This window comes from Podarcis bocagei (genome assembly GCF_964188305.1).
Source record: "Podarcis bocagei genome assembly, chromosome: 13".
In the NCBI taxonomy this organism is placed as follows: Eukaryota; Metazoa; Chordata; class Lepidosauria; order Squamata; family Lacertidae; genus Podarcis; species Podarcis bocagei.
Window position 1 is genome coordinate 9,963,580 of NC_138138.1, and position 12,318 is coordinate 9,975,897.

Consider the following 12,318-nt stretch of genomic DNA (forward strand, 5'->3'; position numbering starts at 1 on the left):
GGCAGAGACACTGCATTGAAACTATGTTCTGCAACCGGAAATGACTGGCAGAATCCGAGATCAGGGAGAAGAGTCAGTGGAAGAAGACTGGGGGAAATTTAAAATCTATTTGCAGAAATATTGTAAAATTTCTGAATGCTGATGACATTGAAATGAATTGCTGGGGTTCTAGCAACAAGGCAAAATGTAAGATTAGACCAACAATAGATTAACTAATGGGATATGAACTTGTTGAACTAACTTTTAAAAGGGATACAAGAACGGGAGATGTGAGGAAGTCAGGAAAATATGTGAATTTAAGATATAAAATTAAGAAAGAGGGAATTTTTGTGTTTTTCTTAGATGTGCTTTTTCTTTTTTATCTTCAGCTTTTAATGTATGTATTTTTGTATTTTGTGTGTTTAATGTTGGTATTTTTGTATTTTGTAGTATGTATTTTGTGACTTTGTATTCTATTTGTCTTTGTTTTTGTATTTTTTCCCCACACTTTTTTATTGTTAAAATCTAATAATTTTTTTTTTATATATAAAAAGAAACTATGTTCTGCAACAATATTTCTTCTCTTTTCTTTTTTTAATTTGCTTTATTGTTAAAAGAAAAACATCAAATAATAAAACAGATTACATAAAGTAAATTAATTTCTTACATCACAATTTCAATTATGACTTCCAGTCACACCATCGAGAGTCCCAAGTTTCATTCTTTCTTTTTTTCCACACTTTCCTTAACACTCCAAATTTTTCCGATATATAATTACGTTATATATGTTTCTACAGGAATCAATGCAAGTCTGTCAGGGAATTCTCATTATTACAATATGCTTTTAAGATATTTTATATAGGGGTCCCACTCTCTATTAAACGCTTGTTCTGTATTGTCTCTGATTCGTCCTGTCATCCTTGCCAATTGTGTATATTCCAATAATTTTAACTGCCATTCCTCGTTCTGCAACAATATTTCTATCTTGCAGAACATATGTAACATGTAACAAAATTGCTGGGGTGGGGAGAAAAGGCTGAGCTTCACCTTGAACCTCTTGCTTGATAACCCTCAATTTACTTAATTATGAGAAATTAAGGATGGGGTTATTACTGGTGGGTAGTCAACCAACTAATACTTTGTTGCAAGTATTTCCTCTAAACCCTGGCCTCAGAAATTTAGTTCTAATATTCAATCACTTTGACATAACAGAGGGAGAGTGAAGAGAACTTCCATCGCAATAATTTTTAAAAACTAAAAACAAAGCTGTGAACATCAGAAACGTTATGGCAACTGCCCTACATGACCAAAACAAATTTAAAGTCAGCTCTTATGTTTTGCAAATTCAGATTTACAGCAGTTCTATTCACTTGGCTTAGTTCAAAGACGTGACGCTGAAAACCAGTTTTGTAAACTCAAACAAACACTAGTCAACTACATAGTACGTCATTTTCAAATTACAGGTTTTAACGCTTATTTGTTGTTTTAAAGTATGGTCATGGGCTTAAATCCAAAATTCATTCAAGGTTCCTTAAAAATAAGCTGGATGTGGAGGAAGGGGCGATACAAGTGTGCAAACTGAATGCTTCATTTTGACCCACTGAGGCTCATTTACATAGCACCAAACCACGGTTTTAGTATTACTTGTTAACATGTCTCCTTCAATTATGCATGCATTCTTTAAATTTGTGTAAGATTCCATCTCTCCCCCAATGCTACAGTGTGACCTTCAGGACCAATCAGCAATGTACTCTTAAGTACATTCATAGACTCATAGAACTGTAGTATTCAACACATATGTAGTTGGAAAAATGCTAAGCATTACCAAAGAGCACCAAACTTCCTCCATGTTGTCCCCACACTATCAGAATGAGTCATTCTACATCTTGTCTGAAACCTCAGCTAGACAAGGTCAGCAATCCAGATCCTGATTTCTTTGCTTTGAGCTAAGATCCAGTAAGGCCACAAATCCCTCATATCCGAATGCAAGCAATACACCAGTTGGTGGCAAAACACACTTCGCGTGAAGCCACCCCCTATTCAGAAAAGCACAACAACCCAGCCCTTTTGTTCTGCTGGAAATCTCCCTTTCAAATGCCACCCTAGTTTTTGTTTTTTTCAAAGCTGAAACTGATCTTGTACTACTGCGTTCTTTGCTCATTTGACTGGACTGAGAATCTCACTGTCCCCTCCCTTTTTCTGGATTTTTGCCTGTTCCTTGAGAGCAGTCCGTCAGGCAGCTACTTTGCCCAACCCACACTTTGAAGTCTGGGTGTGTGTGCCCAACTTTGCATCCCAACCCTTTGCTTTCTGGCCTAGTGAAGACTTGCCATGGTGTCAGAACAGCTTCTGCTCGTTCTGGATTTACCCTGATGCTAAGAATCCATGCCTGACCTCCATCTGATGTGTTCAGACAGAACATACATTACAGAAAGGTTTATGATAGCAAACAAATATTTTGGTTACCCAGGCCTTCAGAATACAGTCAACCATAGAGCTGACATTGCTGCTTCATGTATGTTGGGATGTTTTGTTTTTTTATCACTAAGCCTATTTTCCTGATGCATGTCCCAAGCAAGCCCAGTAATAATACAGACCAATCAACACAATTGGTTTTTTCCCAATAAAAGGATAAAGTTGGTAAAAATTTATATTAATGAAAAAGGAAGTTGAAAGGGAGGGTTAGGAAAGCCAATTCTCTCCATGATGCTTAGAGATCATTTAAAACCACAGTAACAGAAGTCTCACTAACAGGGCATATAACAGATTAGGTAACAACAAACCCAGGAAGAAGCAGGTGTGTTCGGCAAGCAAAATAGGGAAACTGATAAAAGGCAAGGCGGCTTCCTTCAAATTAAGGAATTCATGCCCAAATGAGGAGAACAAAGAACACAAAACTGGCAAAACAAGTGCAAGTTGATAAGGGAAGCAAAAAGATTCCAAAGAGGGCTTTTGAAAACCACAGAAACTCACAACGAAACTTTAATAAGGTAAATAAGAAAAAAGAATGCAGCCTAGGAGCCTGATCATTGGATGCCAAAGACGAAAAAGCTACAAGGCAGATGCCTGAACATGTTTGTTTCAGAAACAGCATCTGAAAAACTGAGTTAAGTAGCAACATCAAATTGCTAGGTCTGGATGGCATCTGTCCAATAGTTCTGAAAGAATTCAAATGTGAAATTAATCTAACAAGAATATGCAACGTGTCTCTAAAAGTACCGCCATACCAGAGCATAAAAGTAACCAAAGTAACAAATTCATCCAGTAAAGTACATATATTTGGTTCCTGGAATAAATGATGGAAAGCCATAAGACTTGCTGAAAATCAGCACTGCATCTGTAAATGAAAAGTTATCCCTCAACAGCCTTCTAGAGTTCTTGGGGAGTGCCCACAAGCCTCTGCATAAGGGATATCCAGTGGACCAAGGGTGAACAACCTTCCCCCCTCCCCAAGGCTATGTACATTGATAGGTGGACACTCAGGGGCTGCGTGCCAGTAGCTACGGTGTGGGTGCATGCACTCACATATCTTTTGAAAACAGGGAAGTCTCACTGCACTAGGGCATAGAAGGTCAGAGTCCTCTCCACCGCAGCAGGGGTGGGGTGGGGAAGTCCTCTGAAAGCAGGAATTTTGCTGGTTTGATTCCAGCATAATTCTTGCTTTCAAAATCTATCCCTGCTGGGATGAAGAAGGGTAGAGTGCTCTCCACCCAGGCAGGAAGAATGGAAGACTAAAGGGAGCTGTTAGGCAGGCTGTGTAGAACACAATTTACATGACACTCCCCTTCAAGCAGCAAAATCAGATGTGTGAAGGGGGTAAATTCAGCAGCTATGAAAAGTTGAACTTGGTGAGGAGTATTCTTCTGATCAGCAGAGTGTGGAGTATACAGGGAAGAGTTAAATCCTCTTCCAGAAAGCAGGGTCAAAACTATAAGAACGTATTAATGGCCAGCTAGAAGAAAGGACATGCATGTTTCAGTGAGCAGAATAAAGAAAGTTGATCCAATGTCCTACCACCCTTCCATTCCCCACTCCCTGGGTACTGTGGGCTGCTTTTCTCGCATGCTTTAACTGCATCAGACACTCAAAATGTTAGAGAAAAGCATGCAAGGGGCAAAGCTGTGCCTCTGAGCCACCCTTCCTGTGGTTTTGGGCTCCTCCAGCTACTCACCTCTCTAGGAGTCCTGCCACTCTAGCTACAGACTTGAAGGAGGGACTAGGACAGAGAAATAGCTCCTCGGGAGCACCTTCAGAATAAAACCAAAGAATAAATGCAAAACTAACACTTCAAAAAAGATCAAGAACCACCCCTGTACACAGGGTTAACATTCAGGAGCCAATAATTAATCTTGCTCTCCGAACAAACAGTAAAAAGTCAGGACTTGAAAATGATTCTCTCCTCTTCTGGCTCCCCTGCCTTCCAGAAGAGGATTCAACCCTTTTTTGTTTGATCTACTTCCCCGCTGATTGAGAAGCAAGCAGCTTTAGCACCCACTGAAAGATAAATGGGAGGTCTGAGAACCACATGCAGCCCAACAGCTGCCCACATGTGCAGCAGACATTTTATATTTTGGACTTCCAAAGACTACTAAGTAAAATTAGAAGACATGGGACACAGAGGTGGGTTGTCTTCTGGATTAAGGTTAAACAACAGGATTCAGAGGTTATTGATAAATTCTCACAATGGGGAGAACTGAACAGTGTAATCTTTATTGGGACAGGTTCCACTTAAAAGTTGTAAACGATTTGGCATTAGGAATGAAAAGTAATGTATCCAAGTTTGTGAATGACTCCAAATAATTCAAGGTGATGAAAATTTAATCACTCCATTCTAAAATGCTACATCTAAACTGAGCAACAAGATGGCAAAGGAGACTGATTGGTGTGTGTAAAGTGATAAACATCAGGTCAAAAAATAAATAAACCCAAACGTCATATATTCAGGAACTGAACTGACAGATTTAAACAAGAAATAGATCCTGAAGTCATGGTGGATAACTCCATGTAACATCATCTCAGTGTTCAGCAGCAATGAAAAAGCCAAACTCAATGTTAGCAATTATTAAGGAAAAAGAAGCTAGTATTGTAGCACCTTTATACAATTCTATGGTGCTACTCCTTTGAAATACTATGTAGCGTTCTGGTTCTCCCCATTTAAAAAGGGATATTTAAGAGCTGGTAGAGATGCAGATAAGGATAACCAAAAGGATCAAGAGTATAAACGACACACCCTATAAGGAAAGGCTAAATATCTGGGATTGTTAAAGTTTAGTCATATTTTTTTTCCTAAGAGGGATATGACACAACAGAAGTTTATAAAGTTATGCACAACATGGAAAAAGTAGACACTTTTCTTCCTCTCTCATAATCCTAGAACTCATGCGCATCCAATAAAACTGTCTGATCAGAATCTGTGGGACAAAGGCAAATACAGCTTCACACAATATGGAATTTATATGATTCACTATCACATTATGTGGCAATGGCCAGCAGCTTAAGTTGGCTTTAAGCTGTAAGAAAGATGGGTGCATCAATGTCCTCACTGGCTCATCCTCAGTGGCTATACACAACACCCATTCAGTATAAGCCACTGAATACCAGTTGCTGGGGACCAATAAAGAGTTAATACTTTAATGACCAGATTTGGAGCTTCCCAGAGGATGCCAGAACTAACTGGGCCTTTGGTGTGAACCAGCAGGCCTCTTCTACTGTTTTTAAACTTTTATAGGCACTTGCAGATGAGTTCTAGTGCATAATGAAAAAACCTCAGTGGCTGTCATGCAACTTAAGAATACTCTCCTCCTTGAGACTTGACGTATCTTTCAGAAGACCTTTCCTAGTCAATTTTTTGTTAGATTAAATGTACTGTTTCCTTGCCAAACCCTTGGTATGGAATAGGCTATAATAGCAATCAATCAATCAATCAATCAATCAATCAGTGCTGTGTCCCTCCTCAAGCAACTCCCCATAAAGAAGTAGCTACCATTTCCCGCTCCTGCAAGGCTATCGTCATTGTAACAATGGCTCTTTCTTCATCCTATGTCTTTAAAGCAACCACACTACTGTTAAAAGGTGCAGGGATAGCTCCACTGCAGTCTTAAAGCGTAAATTCCTCCAGTGTCCTACAAGGCAAAACTTATGTCATAGATATAATGATGACCATTAAAATTAAAGGACCACTTTGGATCAACTGGACCTGACCGAGTACACTCCAATGCATTTTATGGAAACATAAACATGGAATTAAGGGGACCTGTCATGGAATGAGCAAAATGCCTTTTAAGATATGGGGCGTCAGATACCCCATATTCCCCCAAGATTTACAGCAACTCCTTAGTTCAGATTACAAGAGTACACTTCAAAATACATTCATTCACTGTGTCACCTAATACCCAACACCCAAAAGTCCCCACACCAGCGCCTTTGTTCAGCAGCCAGTGATGGGAACTATATCATTTTAATAGTTTAAAAGTGTTGAGGATAACACTATTTATAGTTCAAATTCAAGCTTCTAACTCCATGTTAGGATATATTTTGGTTTCTCATTGCCTAATTATGAAACACAGCAAAATTTTATCTTTTGAAATCATAAACCTGAAACATCAATTTGTGATAGATGACAAAGTCATGACTAGAAAAGCTGTTCTTCATAGGTTTTAGGCAATTACTTATAATTTACTTATACTGAGATTTCATGCTATCCTTTTCAAAGGACTAGGCAGCCTTCCAGGAAAATAATGATCAATCGCCTGCACCACTCTGCAACAAATTCTTCCAGAAAATCTGGTGTGAATGTTTTTTAAATATATATATAACTTTATTTTCCAAATGAGAATCATTCATCCAATAAAAATAAAGTAACATGAAGGTTAGAAAGCTTTTTATATTTACGTTAGCCAATTATAAAAAAAAAATTTACCCAGCTATAAAAGTTCCCAAACTGCTTACAAAGATCAACAGTTAAGACAGTCCTTACAAGGCATGCTTACAATCAGTGCTTTTCTTCTAGAAAAAATGGCGCTGGTACTCACCATGAAGTTGTTACAGTATGTGCCACACCTTTAACCAGTGCCTTTCTTCTAGAAAAAAAGGTGCCAGTACCACAGATCCATTGGTTTCAAATCAATTGTGCATTGTGATCCAGCAGACACCTCCACAAACAGAGAAGAAGGAAGAGCAATTTTAGTTATTTCACCCTTCTTCCTGCAGCCATTTTTATCTTCAGAAAGGGCTGAGGTACCTCCAGAACTGTGTGAAAGGTGCTGCTGGGAGAAACTGGCAGAAATCACCATTCACAAAACGAAAAACTTAGGATCTGAGCCGTTGTGCTTATGTTGACAAGTTCAAAGCTTGGAAATTTATTAATGTATTCAAATTCAGCTTTCCAAGGCCACACGTGTTTATAAAATAGCTTACAATATAGCAAATATGGTACTGAGTTTAAAATAGTTGGAATACCTGCAGGTAATTTAGGATATGACAACCTAATAGCATACCATTTCATATATTAGTTGCAGTGCAATGCTATACATGTCTAAAAGGTAAAGGTAAAGGACCCCTGACAGTTAAGTACAGTCACAAATGACTCTGGGGTTGTGGTGCTCTTCTTGCTTTGCTGGCCAAGGGAGCCGACGTTTGTCCGCATACAGTTTTTCTGGGTCATGTGGCCAACATGACTAAGCCGCTTCTGGCGAAACCAGAGCAGTGCACAGAAATGCCATTTACCTTCCCGCTGGAGCAGTAGCTATTTATCTACTTGCATTTTGGCATGCTTTCAAACTGCTAGGCTGGCAGGAGCAGGGACTGAGCAATGGGAGCTCACCCCGTCACAGGGATTCAAACCGCCGACCTTCCAATCAGCAAGCCCTAGGCTCAGTGGTTTAGACCACAGCGCCACCCGCGTCCCTATACATGTCTACTTGCAAGTTAAATGGGGATTGTTCCCAGTTAAGCGAGCACAGGTTTGGAGCCTTCAATTTTAAGGACTGAGGAACTATTAACATACTAATTTTCACATGCTAGAAGAGGTGCGAACATAAATATGTGTTTCCTAAGAATAGTCATGAGAGGGAGAGAGAGGAAACATTATGGCTTCTATCAGTGCTAGCCCTGAGTAAGGCAAAGGTAAAGGTAAGGTCCCCTGGGTGGTTAAGTCCATTTGAAATCCACTATGGGGTGCAGCACTCATCTCAGGCTAAGGGAGCCGGCTTTTGTCCGCAGACAACTTTCCAGGTCATGTGGCCAGCATGACTAAACCTATTTAGCAGTACCTATTTATCTACTTACACTGGTATGCTTTTGAACTGCTAGGTTGGCAGGAACTGGGACAAAGCAACAGGAGTTCACCTCATTGTGCGGATTCACACCGCCGACCTTACGATCAGCAAGCCCAAGAGGCTCAATGGTTCAGACCACAGTGCCACCTGCTTTCCCACTGAAAATAATAACATAAATAACTGGTGCCCATTAATTCTAATGGGCCTACTCTTAGTAAAACTTAGTTGGACACAACTCTATAACATTGATTTCAGATTGCTATGTCCTGCATACATTCCAGCTTCCCAAGCTGACCTTGTGTTCAACATGTTACTAATTTATGTTCATCATGTTACTAATTAATGTCATCTAACAATGAAGTTCTGAAACTGGAAAACTTTCTACAGAAAAATAAAAGTCCCGCATCACTTTTGGCAATTTATAGACATGCTTCAGAAATGGTTGATCCTTCAACTCATTCCATTCCTTATGTAACATCTTGCCCCACCATTTTGTCCTGCAGTTACCTGTATGATATTCACATTATAAGGAAACAGCAGCTCAAGGGGGGGGGGTTCAGGAGACTATTTATTGAATGTGTGGGTGTCAGTCTGAGAGCTTGCATTATTTTTCTGCAAATATTTCAGGCAATGCAGGAATCAAATATGCCACAGCTTAATGACTACTTCATAATGGATCCATTTCAGTCCAGCTTTCGCCCTGGTTATGAGACCGAGATGGCTCTGGTCGCCCTAACAGATGACCTCCGTGGCAGCTGGATAGCAATGGGTCAGGACTGCTGATTCTTTTAGATCTGTCAGCAGCCTTCAACATGGTCGACCACGAACTCCTGGACCACCGCCTTACCAACATGGGGATTCAGTCTTACAATGACTGCACTCTTTCCTTTCAGGTCGGGGACAGAGGGTGGCGCTAGGGGAGGAGGAGTTGTCCCGGCACCCCTTGGTGTGTGGAGTGCCACAGAGCACAATCCTCTCCCTGGTGCTTTTTAACATCTTTATGTGCACCCCTGCCCAGCTTGTCCGAAGTTTCAGGCTGGGCTGTCATCAATATGCTGATGACACCCAACTTTATCTGTTGATGGATGGCCACCCTGACTCGGCCCCAGACACACTGACCAGATGTTTGGAAGCTGTAGCTGGATGGTTGTGTGGGAGCCGGTTGAAGTTAAATCCTTCGAAGACAGAGGTCCTCTGGCTGGGTCGGGATGACATGGGGTTGGGGGACCAACTCCCATCTCTTACAGGGGCTCAATTGGTGCCAGCACCTTCTGCCATGAGTCTGGGTGTAACCTTCGACACCTCCCTTTCTATGGAGGCGCAGGTTGCAGCTACAGCAAAGGTGGCATTTTTCCACCTCTGCTGTGCTAAACAGTTGGTCTCTTACCTTTCCCGCCCCGATCTTGCCACAGTGATGCATGCAACGGTCACCTCTAGGCTTGATTATTGTAATTCGCTCTATGCAGGGCTGCCCTTGAAGCTGGCGCAGAAACTCCAACAGGTGCAGAATTCCGCGGCAAGGCTCCTTATGGGGTCCTCACCATGGGATCACATTCATCCAGTGCTATACCACCTGCACTGGCTCCCAGTGGTGTACATGGTCAGGTTTAAGGTGCTGGTTTAAACCTTTAAAGCCCTATACGGCCTAGGACCCTCATACTTATGGAACCGCCTCTCCTGGTATGCCCTGCAAACAATAACCTCTTGGAAGTCCTGGGCCTCAAGGAGGTTAGACTGGTCTCGACCAGGGCCAGGGCCTTTTCAGCCCTGGCCCCAAACTGGTGGAACGCTCTGTCGCAAGAGATCAGGGCCCTGCGGAATTTGACATCTTTCCACAGAGCCTGCAAGACGGAGCTGTTCCACCAGGCCTTTGGGGCCCAGTCTGATCCTCCGCTCCGCTCCTTATAATGCAATCCCAGATCTGCATCTATAGTATGCCTAGCCAGGTAATACTTCTGAATATGGCTCACTGGAGGTCAACACCCCAAAAAGAATTTAGTGTACACATTTGCCTCTGGCGTATGGGCATAGCCTTTGATCACTATCAGCAAGACCCCATAGAACAGGGTGCTCCAACCATCAGGTGAGCACTGAGGGGATGGTAATCAGCTACAGAGATTAGATATAGTGTTTTCAGCTCATCTGAACTAAAACTATTCAGTTTTCAAATGAACATTTTCAGCAGTGCCTAGAACTGCTTACCCAATTTCAGTGCATTTCAGCAAATGGTCTCTCATTCACTAGCATTGCCCCTCATTTGCCTTCTCTTTCAACAGCCCTCAAAGCACAATAATTATAAAGAACAAAATTAATTAACATTAGTGTTGAGGCAAAATCCCTTCCTCTCTACATCGCCACCACTGCATTTGTTTTATTTTGAAATCTTTAAGATAATACTTTAGTTTTCTGTTATGTTGCTTTGACTGTATATTTTATATTTGACTTTCTTAAGATTGTTTTATTTATGTTTTAACAATTTAATATGCTGTAAACTGCTTTGAGATTTTTCTTAAAAATATAAAGCAGTATAGAAATTAAATAAATAAATAAATAAATATAAATAAAAATGGCATTCAAGAGATGAAAGGCTGTCACTATACCAGCCCTAGAGATAAAGAACATAGCTTTAGTAAGGTAAACTCTTATAACTGGAAAAGGATGCAAGGATCTAATTAAAACTTCAGAGCTTTTCTGGTACATTAAATGGGAAAATGTTTTTTAACCTGTATGCAAAACATTGTTAGATCACCACAACAACCTTGGTAAACAAGACATAAACAGTGATAGATGCAGAGCATGCTGGTAAATCTACCATAGTTCAACATATTCACTAAGGCAGTAGCAAAGCTTCGGTCTGCTTATTTCAGTCATTCATATGTGTATACAATAACTGGAAGCAACTGAACAATCACAAACTATCAGACTTGTTACTGCACTTCTATCCGAACATTTCCTTCCACCCACTGCAGCTATAATGTCTTTCAGTGTTTGCCCTAAAAAGGAAACTCTGTGCAGGAGCCATTAAACAAATAATAGGCTATTACCAGAAGCCCAGCAGTATGGCCTGAACCTTGTGATATGACTGGAATAATACTGCACCTGAAATTAGTGCTTGTTTTATCCAACTTTTTATGTGCATAGAACTGAGAAGTAACCCATGCTTTTGCATTCTGGCTGAATTGTTCATTAAATCACAAATGTTTGCCACATTTTACCAATGAGGCAAGTAACAAACCCAGTTAAGGATATCAGTCTAACATCTTGTATCTCACCTGAAATTTAAATCTCTTAATGAGATATTCAATTTTACAACATCCCCTTCTACATTGGTCTCTTTCAGGATTCAGCCACTGCTTTTCTAAATGTAATCAAGAATTATAGGAAATAATGGTGACCCATGTTGCAATCCAGCACAGCAAGAAGCACCCAAAACCAGTCACTAATCTATTGTTTTTCACCTTTGAAACAAGCTTGTGCCCAAAGGATTTCCGAGAAGCATGCATAGAGCACCCCGCTCTTGCCATTTTCTCCTCACAACTGACTTGTGCAGATATGTTGGGTGGAGAGAAAGAACAGAATTCATGTCCAAATCATCATGCTACTCTAGCACCAACATCACACATAGAAATGGGCAAAGAACACCATTCAGCAAACATTTTCCCTCATCTCCTCACAGATGGCGTCTTGACTATCTGCAACCACACTAGTTTATTATTGGCAGGTAATACCACACTTCATTAAAAGTTCTAGGAAAATTTAAAACACAACAATAAAAGCAGGATGTTAAAATCCAATAAATACATTAAAGCCAATAACAATTACAGTCGCTAGAAAATTCTTAATGGCACTGGTTTCAATGACCAGCTAAGGCCTGGGTGAACAAATACTATTTTAGATGAACAGAAAACCAGGTCCAAAAGTATTCAATGTTTTATTAAGTCAGCAACAAAACCTTAAACTTGGCCCAGGACCAAACAGAGTCAGGACTGCCCATTGAGGTAATAGGTAGCTTTCTTTGTCTCTGCCGATAATACTTGATACAGTGGTACCTCGGGTTAAGTAC

General features: G+C 40.5%; 1 protein-coding gene across 2 annotated transcripts in view; it reads right to left on the bottom strand.

Moving 5' to 3' along the window:
• Positions 1-12,318, bottom strand: part of SLC20A2 (solute carrier family 20 member 2) — a 92,832-nt gene that overhangs the window by 77,346 nt on the left and 3,168 nt on the right. The gene's annotated exons all lie outside the window — the stretch shown is intronic.